The following is a 12,528-nucleotide window of genomic DNA, read 5'->3' as shown; positions in this document are numbered from 1 at the left end:
CCCGGCCCCGGCCCCGGCCCCGCTCCGCGCCCGCAGAGACCACCGAGCGCGGGCACGCGGCAACAGAGCAGATACACCCCCGCATACGCACCCGTGCACACACACACATGCACATGCACATGCACCCCTGCACACGCACACGCACACCAACGTGCACACACACATACACACGCACCCCTGCACACGCACACGCACACCAACGTGCGCACACACATACACACGCACCCCTGCACACGCTCACACACACACACATGCACACGCACCCCGGCACACACACCCCTGCACACGCTCACGCACACGCACATGCACACGCACCCCGGCACACACACCCCTGCACACGCTCACGCACACGCACATGCACACGCACCCCGGCACACACACCCCTGCACACGCTCACACACACGCACATGCACACGCACCCTTCCACACGCACATGCACACGCACACGCACACCAACGTGCACACACCCCTCTCCCCTGTCCCTCCAATGCACGTCTGGGGAGTCCAGGGGAATGACACAAACCAAAGGTAACGCGCTCAAAACCGGCATAAAGGCTCCTGTGCCTTTTGTTCCTTTGGTTTCTAATGGCTGTCAGCTCTTGCGGTGGCCAGGTTTCTAAAAAGCAGTCAGCAAAGCTCTCAATACTTTTCCCAGGAAACACAGACAGGAGAGTTGACTGAAAAGGCATCATGGCTCATTAGTGTTACAGTCTGGAGAGTTTTGGAAAGGCCTGAGCAGCCCAAGGCATGGGGGATGCTGAGCCTTCAGCCAGAAGCAAGCCACACAGGAGGACCAGGGCATGCCAGTCCCTCCCTCTACAGACAGCATGCTGAAGAGTGCTGTGAAATTTTAGAATTCTTGAGCACCATCAAAGTCTCAGTCTGAACCTGGATGGAAAACAAATATTTTTCCTATGGGGACCATGGAACAGTGATGGGCGAGTCTTGGAGATAGTGAAGTAAGCCTGGCTTCATAGCTCTGTGTCTGGTAGTTGCTGCCTACACTACTTATTCCCCTTTGTATTTTGCAAAGTTTTTTTTAAATTCTTCTTGTTTGGTTGACACATTCAGGTCTGTAAAACAGCACAAACCAGGTACTTTTGAGCAGCTGCCAAACTATGAGCATGGAAAAAAGTATTGTGAAAATTTGAAAATATCTGGACCCTGTCAAAGACTATGATTGATTCATTTTCTTCCAAGCCAACATCATATTTTGTATTCACTGGTGTTATTCTAATGTTTGGTTGTCATTTCTGCACGATGGATACAGATGTAAAGTATACATAGTGAGATGCTTGAGCTGGCAATTTCCTGAAGAATAAACATCTCCCCCTTCTAGGAGGAGGAGGCTGCAAACTGTGGCCAACTGGCCATTATAGTGTTGTTTCTGGAAACCCCTACACAGCTCTAGATCATTAATTTACTTTAATAGCCCCGAAGAGGATGGAAATGCACTATATCTTCAAGCTTAACTTTACATATGTTACCTGCTTAATCAATTACCCCTTCATATCTAACCTGGCTTATGCACATTTTGGCATAGCCACATTTACCTTCATTTTTGAATGTTTCTTGTAAGGTCAGGATATATGTTTATTAGATAGGTCAGGCATGTAAAATGTTAATTCCTAACTAGCATGGGGAAAACAGACATATGCTATGCCCCAGCTGTTGAACAGCCAAAGTAATCCCAATCTAATTGGCTTTCTGTATGTATTGTCTTTCATTTTATGCAGTTGGTAGAGTAGTAAGCGTCAGAGTAGTCCTGACGAGATGAAATATATTGGTTGCGTATTGTGTGTGATTTTCAGTCTGAATTCTAGGGGGGAAAAAAAAGAAGAAATTTCTCCAATAAATATCCTCAAAAAGAAGGGGGTGGGGGTGGGAAAATGAAAAAAAATTATCAAGAACGTGTTGGTAAACATGCTGGCCCAAAGGCATTTCTGTCACAATAATAATGCTGGAACCAGAAGACCACCAAGTGTCAAGTTAATACCCTCTGTAAAAATCAGGGTTTGTTCCTGTAAAAACACAGACTGCCTAGGCTGCTTCCTGGACCAAGCCTTCATTTTTGTATAGGAAGCTTTTGTATAGGACCCACAGGAAGCTTTTGAAGGAGGAGAGAATGGACTTCACAGAAAAAATGGGAAAGGTTGAGGCAACTCAGCATTGTGAAAGGGAACTCAAAAAAATCTAAAAATGAGATGAGATATACAATAGTCAAGTAAAATCCAAATTGAGAGGATTGTGTGATAGCAGCAAATCAAGAATTTGAAGTCAGAGATTCATTTGAGGATTTTGAGAGGGGTGAGTGATAAGATCAGTGAATACTTGACAAATGTGTCCCAGACACAGAAGATGGGAAACTCTCAGTAATTAAATCAAAGGTTATCTACCACTCTGTTAAATAGCAAATGAATGCTATTTAATGATGATGCTGACAATGAAACACTATGCTTGTGCTTTTGTTCAGCACTCCTGTTCTACTTGCAAATCTAATTAGCTTCCACAGTAAAGGAGGAATCTCCATCCTCATTCAGTCTCTGCAGCCATGTCAGAAACACACACATGCACACGCACCCCGGCACACACACCCCTGCACACGCTCACGCACACGCACATGCACACGCATGTGTGATGGAGCAGTCTGTCTGTTGGGATCATTGCTAAATAGATGCTGGAGGATTATCACTGACCTGGATTAGATTCTTGCTGGTAATCTAAAAGAGAAAGGCTTTGATTGTAGTTTGTTACAACTGCTGAAGACACACAGTCACTGGGGCTTGCATTTTAACTTGGAATTCTATAGGGCTGCTTAAGCAGGAGTATTTTTGGAGCTGAAGCGAGGCACCAGTCTCATTTGCTGTAAAACGTGCTCAGAGGAACATTCCACCTGAGGCATGGGTGTTTAACAGGCTACAAACACCCTAATCACTCATCCGGCTTTAAAGAGTGTTGTGAAATCAGAAGAGCTTTGGCCTTTAATATTTTTATTTCTTTATCTCTCTGGCTATTCAAAGAGCAGGCAGCTGCCTGACAGAGACACAGGGTTTTGGAAGTAGCCTGCCTCAGAGGATTGTTTCTGTGGAGTACTGTTATCCTTAATGCAATCAATGAGCTCTTGCTGGATGGTAAAGTAATTGTAAAGGGTTGCCCGACAGGCACAATTACTCAGTTTAAAAGGTGAATTCTCCTTCTGTTGTAACTGCATAAGGGAGTGATTTGCAGGAAGGCATCTAATAATAAGGACTTGATTGTCCTCTGCTTTCCCTCCCAGGCCCAAATGCCTTAATGGTTAACTGTACCCCTGTCATCCTTTTTCTTCTAAATAGTGCAGTACACAGAGAAGTTCCAATTCACAATTAGTCACAATCACAATTAGAAGTGCTAGTATTAATATCCTCTTAGCAACAGCATGATAGATTATGGAGCACTTTCAAACTGACTTTCCAGGCCTCTGGTTCTGGGCTTCTCGACTGGGGTATATCTGTATGTAGCATTTCCACAGCCCAAAGCACTTCCATGTTCCAACCATTGTCGGTGAAATAATTATGTCTGAATATTCTAGCACTTGACTTTGCTGAAAGTAATTACTTTAAGAAGTCTGTAATTGTTCAGGCCTCTTGACAAAGAGTGTTTGCACTATCACTTTGCAGAGATAAGTGACACCAACAGTGCCTTGCTTCCAGAGAAGGAAAGACATGGTTTCACCTCCTTGAGAGTCACAAAATGAAAGAAAGCATCTACCCAAAATGCTTTTTCACAAAATACATAGTAAATTCACTATATTGCACAGAGGTACTGATCTACAGCTTGTAATTTATGGTCTCTCTGCTCTAGAAATCTTCCTGTACACTATTAGAAATGTTATCAGCTTGTCATGTATATTAGACTCTTGTTGCTGATCCCAGGCAACATTCAGTTGGGTGTTTCCCCCCTTTTTTAAACAACAAAAACCAATAAAGATAATTAACCTTGGCTTATTCTTTATGGTCCATAAAAGCAGCTATATTAAAACAAGAGCTAAGAGCTCTATGCTTTTGCCTACTTTTGAATGCCGTCAAACACTGTTAGTTCAACAGTTCAGGCTGGAAATGAAATAACCAAGTTCACACTGTATTGGTTAAACTCTATTTCTAAAGGCAAAAGACAATAAGAAACAAAAATATAATCAATTGACAAAGATACAATAGGATAAAATATAAATATGGAAAAATAAAATAGGAGAGAAAATCGGTATTTCCATTTTCAGCAGAGAGGATAAGCTCTTTAGCTTACATGGAATACCACTGGTTTATAGAAATTGATTGAGATGTAGGGTATCTCTCCTATATTGTGCTTAAGATGCTGTCACAGGTGAAAGTGTATTTTTGAAGACTGCAGAATTTTCTGCGGTTAATGGGTCAGCCTTCCCTTCAATTAAAAGCTATATTTTTACCTTAGAAAGTTGATTCACCTTTGCAAAAATAACCAACTGAATTTAATGTTCAAGAGAGTAGGGAAAGTAGGTAAACTAAATCTTATCTAGAAGAAGTGCTTAGAGAAGCATAGTTAGAATTTCCAGCCTGTGATGAGAGCGCAGAGATGATCCAGAGTAAGTGTATGCCTTGTGACACATAGAAGTCCTTCTTCCTTATATTTAGAAAAATTCAGAATAACTGTACTATTGCTGATAAAGAGAGCATCCATAATTGATCACTTCTTCACAAAAAGGAATCTTAACCTTAAATTATCAGGATTGAAACCTCTGCATTATGTGGTCAAAATGGTTGTGCAAGTGAGACCTAATGAATGTACAAGTTGAAGGGTGACTGTCTGTTACACTGCATTAGAGAAAGCTGTAATGAAGCTTTTTCTTGGCTAAGGCACCATTCCTAGGTGGTAATTGCCTTGGTGGCTGTGTGGCAGCAGAGTAGCACCAGGAGTCATCTCCAAACCCTCTCCTTTCTTTGTGGGTCATTTAAAAGGAGACATCAGTGCCCAAGTCTCACCCCAATTCTCTTCCACCGTGTTTGCAAATCACAGTGTGCAATCAAGTGTTAGAGGCAGATGGCACAAAGGATGCTTTTACTCTAAATATATACTACAAATGCTTTTACTCTAAATATATACTACAAAAAGATGAGCAACTTGATGATGGTGTAAAATGGTGGCAGGAAATAAAGCTCAACTTTGTGTTGCCTGGCAAATTACTATTTTTTTTTCAGAACAATGCTCTTGTTTTCACTTTGTGTTCTTGTGATAACAGTTATAGCATTATTGAATCAACCTGCACTTCACTCTTCATTTTTAAAGCAAGTAGATTTTACCTTCCACCTTTAAAATCCTCAGTTTCCAAGGCATTCCAATGTTAAGATGCATTTCTGTAAACCTCATTCTCTATTCACTCATGACCTCCAGTCTGATGAAGAAAAAAGGTCAGCTTTTACAGAGACAACAGTAACCTTTCATTAAACAAGATGTAAGATGTAAGTTGCCCATTAAAGTAGATGAAAACTGAAAGACTGATGCCTTGAACATGTCAAAACAGTGATCAAAGATTGGTTTATGAAGCAGCTGTTGTTATGTTACACATACGATGCTAGACTTTTCAGCATAAGACCTGGGACTGTGTCAGCCATGCAGCACCCAGCTGGAGTTAAAAGGAGTAAAGGGAAAGGAAATAAAGGTTTTGGGGTGGGTTTTTTTTGTTCTTTTTTTTTTTTTTTTTTTTTTTTGGCTAATTGGGGGTATTTTTAATTATATTGAATATAAAATTATGAACAATGAAAATTTTCTTTTCAAAAGTAAATTTTTTCTTACTTCCATCTTCCATCTTGTGAGATCCAAGGCTTTTTACCTAAATGAGCTCTATATTCATTAAATTTATTTCCTCTGGAGGAAATAAGCACATGCACCCACCTGAACCGGTTGACCCATTATGTGAGAGACTGTTGCTGTTTTAGCCTTGGGGAAATCTCCAGGACTCAGGAAATAATTTTAAACCCATGACTTTGTAAAGCATGATAACTATGGCAACTGGAACACATACATTGTGATGGGTAATTTCGCATCAGCATTCATCTGGGGAGGTACTAGCTTGGTACTACAGCATGGAGAGTAGCTATTGTTAACATCATGTGAAGCTACAGAGACAGGGAAGAAGGAAAACACATGTTAGTAAGCCCAGTGGTCAAAGTGAGCTCTGGTGTAAGTCATAATAGATTCATAATCCTTGGTCCTGTTCTTGACAGCACAGTAGATTGAGACCCAAAATACCTATCTGCAGTCTTGTTTTAAATTATCAGACAGCCTTGGTCTATCTACTCCCCTTCCCATATTTCATTTTGCCTTAGATAAATTAGGGAGAATGGTACATGCCTTTTTTGCAAAGTGTTTGAGAAGTACTGTGAAAAGTACTATGTGAATTTATTTTATTTATGTCTAATAAAAGTCCTCTTGCAGATTGCTAATTTGGCTGCTTCTTTTGTTGTTCATGTCCATGCTCTTGCTTATTGTAACTGAAACCTGGCTTATAGCAGCAATTACCTTGCCTTTTACTGGGAGATGTGTACATGCAGACAGTTATTTAAGAGCACCTTAAGTAACTTGCTAGAGTGTCAACACCCATAATGATGTCTGAGGAAAGACAAGAGAAGTGGAGGGGGAAGCTAGCTGTCGTGCCAGCAAGAACAAACTGAGTTGGAGAAGATTTATTAGGTGCATATTGCTCAGATAAATGTGATCCTGACTTGAATGAGAGCCAGCAATAGCAAGGGGAGGGGATCAGGCAGAAAGAAGTGGCTGTTTGGACTTCGTCAACTGATTCAAGACCTGACGAGGATTAGGAGGAGTAGCAGAATTGTTGGGGTGCTCATTCATCACCTTAACATTTAGGGTTATGAATTCTAAATGGATGGTCAGTTTAGCTGAAAAATGCTTCCTCCTCCTTCTTGCTACATTTCTCTTTAGGCCAGTAGGTTTGAGAGTGAAAGTATTGCGTGATGTTATTTGTGAACATGATACAATGCATAGAAGTGACTGACATGTTAATAGGAGCTTTCGTGTTTTAAAAACAGTCTCATGTTCAGTTACATGACCACAAGAAAAAGAAACATGGAAAATGGTTAGTATGCTTTCATATTTCAACACTGTCACATTATGAAGAGCTACCTTTTTTACTCTCCTTTTTTTGAGGTTTAACTTTTGTCTTCATATCAATTTACAAAGACATATGGTAAATTAGTTAATTCTTGAGAGAGGTAAATCTCTTCTATCTAATCTTAGCCCAGAGCAGTTTTTGAATACCTACTTTCTGAATTAAACAAATCCAAACTCCTCTTTCTTATGACTGGGAATATATGAAAAACCATTATTTTTGCTAAAGTAAAAAAAAAAAAATCAGGATCCTGTCACATTCTGAAATGTCCTTTTTTTTTTTTATTCAACTTCAAAATGTAAATACAGATAGCAGTGATTGGAGAATGCTTTAACCTATATCTCTTTGCCCAGTACACCTGATAAACTGAGATTACCATACTGTTATATTAAATTTTGCAACAGTTCTGTCACTAGATAACAAAGTAATCCCTATACTTGTTTTCTATTATTTTAAAGCAAACATGCTATGAAACAGATTCTTTTCTTTCCTGTGGTAGCTGGTCTTTTTTAAAGCCTGTGGTTGCTCAGTAATTTGCAAGAGCTATGCGTCTACTGGAATTACTGTTTTTTGGTGATGGATTTCCAGGATCTTTAACACGCTATTTCTATGTTCTCAGCCACACTTCATCTGAAACTCTTAAACTCATTCCATTAAGCATATCTCCTCAAGAATGAAAAGCTGATGCTTTATCCTCTAGCCACTTGTACCCACTATTTCTGATCTGACTGATAATGCCAGAAATCAAAGTACAGATTATCAGAACAGCAAGGCTTTTCATAATGGTCTCTCTGCATGAAAAGTCCATGTGTCAGCTAAGAAAATGAATTTTTAATAATACTTGGCACTGAATGAGTGGTTTGTCTCAGCGGAGTGCATCAAGCACTGCTTATCTGATCTTTGTAACTCTGAAATAGAGTTCACCTATTTGAATGATCTTTTTCTTAGCCATCTTTATATCAAGAAGCTTATTCAGGATATGATATCCTCAATTTCAACACATGGATTTATTTTTTTAATAAGGACATAAAAAACACAGTAGGGATATTTACATTGGTGTGCTCAATAACATTTCTCTGTTGCACAGGGAACAAAATTTTCTGTGCCTGTTTAAAATTTTGGATAAATTCATGCTAACTTTTTAAGCCAGGCAAATATTATGAAGTTTATGCATGAGTTTAATATATCTTTTGAAGATACTATCAATGACCATAATGTCCTTTTCATTCTGTACTTAATTACTAAGTATCATTTTTAGTACATGGTACTATGCAAACTTCATGTGATGCCACAGAATGCAGCTCTGCAATTTGCAGTGTTGGCAAATAAAGGCTCTTAGTTTTCTTTGTAGCAGTTTACAATAGACTGTTGTCCTGGGTTTGCTTTAATTGAATTTTTGGTGAGGAGGAAAAAGGGCCAGTGATCAACCTGCTACAACTGTGTATGCATCTACTGTAAAGAAATAAATATGCTCTTTAAGACTAATTTAGAGACAAATGCCTCTTCTTTGCTATAGATTTGAAATAATAGTCTGAAAAAATAAATATATACATTAAAAAAGCAAAGTAGTTATTCTTGGTTCATACAGCAGCAGCTTTAAAAAACAAGCATTCCTTCATAGACTAAAGATGAATCAAAGTTCTCTGATTCCTGTAAAAAAGTGTGTATCTACAGTCAGAGTTTTTTCTGGATCAATTTCAGTGCATTGTGACAATGGTAACTAGAAAAGAAAACTCAAAAGGGTATTTTTAATCACTTTTACCTCTATTAACAATGTGATGCTATTTCCATTGTTCCTGTTATAAAAATAAGTAGCTGACATGTTCCCCAGAATTGATTATTGTGTTTTAATCAACAGAACAGCCATCAAGATATTTCAACCTATCAGGAAAGGGAGTGGAAAGGAGCTGACAGAGAAACCTCAAAGGAAGGACAAGACACTGTATCTTTTGTCCTTTGTTCCAAGATGGAAATAAACTGTCTCCACTTCTGATAAGCTTTTCTTTGTTTGCAATAATTAGGGTTAGACACTAAGTTATTTTATGAACCATTTCAGGTTTAGCTCCCTCTTCGTTAATATGAGTATGAGCTATTTGACCTAAGCAAACAACCCCATTTAATAACTTTTTATTATTTGCTTTAATTTATGGAGATTTTGCCTAATATGCAAGGGAACTAGATAGTGATAGATTTGGGGAAGATGAAAAGTATTTTTTTCTTCAGATTTAATTTTACATCATATTTTATAAATGTGAGAACATCAAATACATAAAAAGATATAAAGATCTGTTTTCTGTCTGTCTGTCTCTATTGTATAAATACATATATAGTTATATATATATATAATTTCTAACAATTTAGGAATGTTCATCACACTGTGTTTCCCTCTAGTTTAGATGTTTTGGAAAATCTGCACTTTGCATTAAGGGTATAGATTAGTGCTCTCATTTATAAATATCAGTAAATATGTCAGGCTGTGGAGAGATGCAGCCTTTTACTCTAATTCATGCTGAAAGGCAAATTTGATCCAGGCATCAAAGGAAATACTGGGAAATACGAATTTAGGATTCAGATAGACTAAGTTAGAAGCATAATTGAATTGTTATCTGCTTGTGGTGCAAACATAACAAGAAATTCAGGAGTTAGTTTAAAAAAAAAAATGTGGTTTTCTTTGTTTGCAAAGCTAGACTTTGTTCTAGGCAAAAAACCCCCCAACAATCCGAACCCAAAGCAACACAAATTAACAAACAAAACCAATATACTCCAAACCCATCAAGCCAAAAGCCATCTCCATAGAAAACTAAAACAAATTAATAAGAATACTTAAATACTTTGTAAATCTAGGCAGTTTTCACATAAATACCAGAATTCAGGATACTACAGAGTAAAACAAACATAATAGTCCAAGAATGTAGGCATCATAATTTCAGAAAACAGTCCAGAATTAAAGTGTGTATATATTTTTACGTCACTGATCATAGATTTTAAAGATCATTGTTGCAACCTGAACCACAAGTCTTGCTTAGGTTTCCTGCTTCAAGTTTAATCTCTGGCATTTTAAACTGTCTCCCTTAGGAGTGCCCCTTGATTTTAAGATTTCAAATGACAACTTCAAGGTTTAAAACATGACAAATTCATTCAGAATTTATAATGTGTGTCTTAATACAAATTTTTATCCCCTTAGAATCTAGTTTTTCACCAGTGTTCTTTTGTATTGTCCTGGAGATCATAATCAAGCTGTGGGACTGCAATGAGAACTAAATGATGCAAAGCTGTAACATCCCTCCTAATGTCAAGAGCAAAAAATATTATGTGTGCTTTGCTGAGACACATCATTGCATTAGTATACAGTTTCATGTCTGCAGATGTAAAAAATGCTATAATTTTCAGTAGCTTCCTGAAACATGTAATATAGTCATTTACTGTAAAATACAGAATGCTCTTTAAGGGATATAAATTGCTGAATCTCTGTCTCTCCAAAGGAATAGTCTACTCTTATCAGCTGAGTAAGTGATACAGTCTAAACAAAGGGTAATAATGTTCAACTGGAATTCCAGGAAAGGAAGCTTAATGCGAACTTCCTGATTTAATCTTACAAAAATAGAAAGGTTGATAGGATAAATGAATCACTCAGAGGAGCAGATTTTGCTTCATTTAATTAAAACAGACCATAAAAATGTCAAAGTACTCCTTTGCAACATTAACTGCAAAACTCATATACAAAGCTATTTAGAATATCATTTTCATGCATGAGACTGAGAAAAAACTCTTCAGAGAAGCCATTCAATTTTCTCAAAATTTCTTCTCATTTCCCAGCCTGGAAAACATGGTGACAGATACATGGACATTTCTTATACAATTTCCTGTATCTTCTGCTTTTGGTGGGTCAGAAAAAGTCCTAGAAATAAATTTGGAACTTCTGCTTTTGGGAGATAATCAGCAAGTCAGAGATGCATGAATATTGAAGAAAAACAAAAGAACTATTTTAAGCCTCGAGAAGAGGTTTTGTTAGGTCCAGTTTGTGTTCACTTTAACTTCCTGACAATGTTAGCCACTCAGCTATGGATTGAACTCACAAAGAAAGGGGAATGAACAGTTTTTTGAACAAGATACCAGATAAGTTGCTGAGAAATGAGCAAGAGAGATGGTCCTGCATTTCAGATGGAATGGAAATGACAATGTAGTGGACCCTCTCAATCTTTAAATTGTGCAAATTTGTAACCTGTCAACACCTTTATATACAGCCAATATGAAAAATCTAAAATGTAAGTAAGCCAAATGACAAACTCTGATTAAAACTGTCTTTTTGCCCTCTACAAAACCAGCAGGAAAATGTGTAAAAAATATGTGTGTACTGCTATAACCCCCTCAACAAAAACAAGCAGGATATCCACAGTACTGCCAGAGGCCATCCATATCAGAGGAACGTGCATCCCATTTCCTGAGTCTTGCATGTGTTCAACCCACCATCAATCCTTGCCTTAGGTGGAAAGTTTTTTCTTAACATTTGGGCATGAAAATCTCATCTTCTTAGAAATAGCTTTTTTTTGCCCAATAATTTTCCATTTCTAAACTCTTCCAGGAATGACTTCTGCTTAATGGCAAGCTGGTGGATGGGAATCTTTGTGCTCTTAGGGAGAATCTTGCCACGCTGGCTTTTTTTTTTTTCCTGATTAAGGTTTGATCCCAGGTTGATTTCTTTTTTGTTTGTTTGATGTTACTAGTTTTTATTGCCTCCCACTTTGTTACTGTCTTCTATTTGGTTTTTGTGGCTGTGTTTTTTTCCTTACTAGCATTTAAAGATGCCCAGAATGGGAAATCAGAGAGACTCTTCACCTGAGAGGGCTGCTGTGTGCATTTATGGCTGAGTGCTGCCAGGAGGAAACAAGGAGAGCCAGACCTGGTGAAGCATCACATCTGTGTGTGTGAAAGATCTTCAGAAACCTGCTAAGGGTAGATATGGATGACTGATAGCATCTGCAGCTGGAAGGGGTACAGCTCCAAGTTAATTCTCTTTTGTTAGGTGACACTGATGTCTATTTTACTCATTCCTGAGCCCTCAGAAAATCCAAGGACAGGATTAACCAAGTCAGATACAACTGCGATTTTTGTTTTTTGTGCCAAGATGTGAAGAATGTGAGGAATGACTTCTACATATGTAGAAAATCACATGGGAAGAGGAAGAAGGAAGAAGTAGAAGAATGACACAAAAATCCTAAACTAAGTGGACTCCCTTGCCTAGTGATTGACTCCATAGTGAGAATTAGGGATTATTTCCCACTTGAGACTTAAAATGGGAAAATCCTGAACAATGCTAGAAATCAGGTTAGTGTTATATGAAGGTAGAAAAGACATATCAAGAAAAAGCAAGCTCATGCTGACCAAAAAAC

At 38.2% G+C, this 12,528-nt stretch overlaps 1 protein-coding gene across 6 annotated transcripts in view; it reads right to left on the bottom strand.

Moving 5' to 3' along the window:
* Positions 1-12,528, bottom strand: part of DLC1 (DLC1 Rho GTPase activating protein) — a 245,931-nt gene that overhangs the window by 38,215 nt on the left and 195,188 nt on the right. The gene's annotated exons all lie outside the window — the stretch shown is intronic.

Source organism: Melospiza melodia, chromosome 5 (assembly GCF_035770615.1).
Source record: "Melospiza melodia melodia isolate bMelMel2 chromosome 5, bMelMel2.pri, whole genome shotgun sequence".
In the NCBI taxonomy this organism is placed as follows: Eukaryota; Metazoa; Chordata; class Aves; order Passeriformes; family Passerellidae; genus Melospiza; species Melospiza melodia.
Note: the sequence above shows the minus strand (reverse complement) of the source record. Positions and strands in the feature narration are given on the sequence as shown.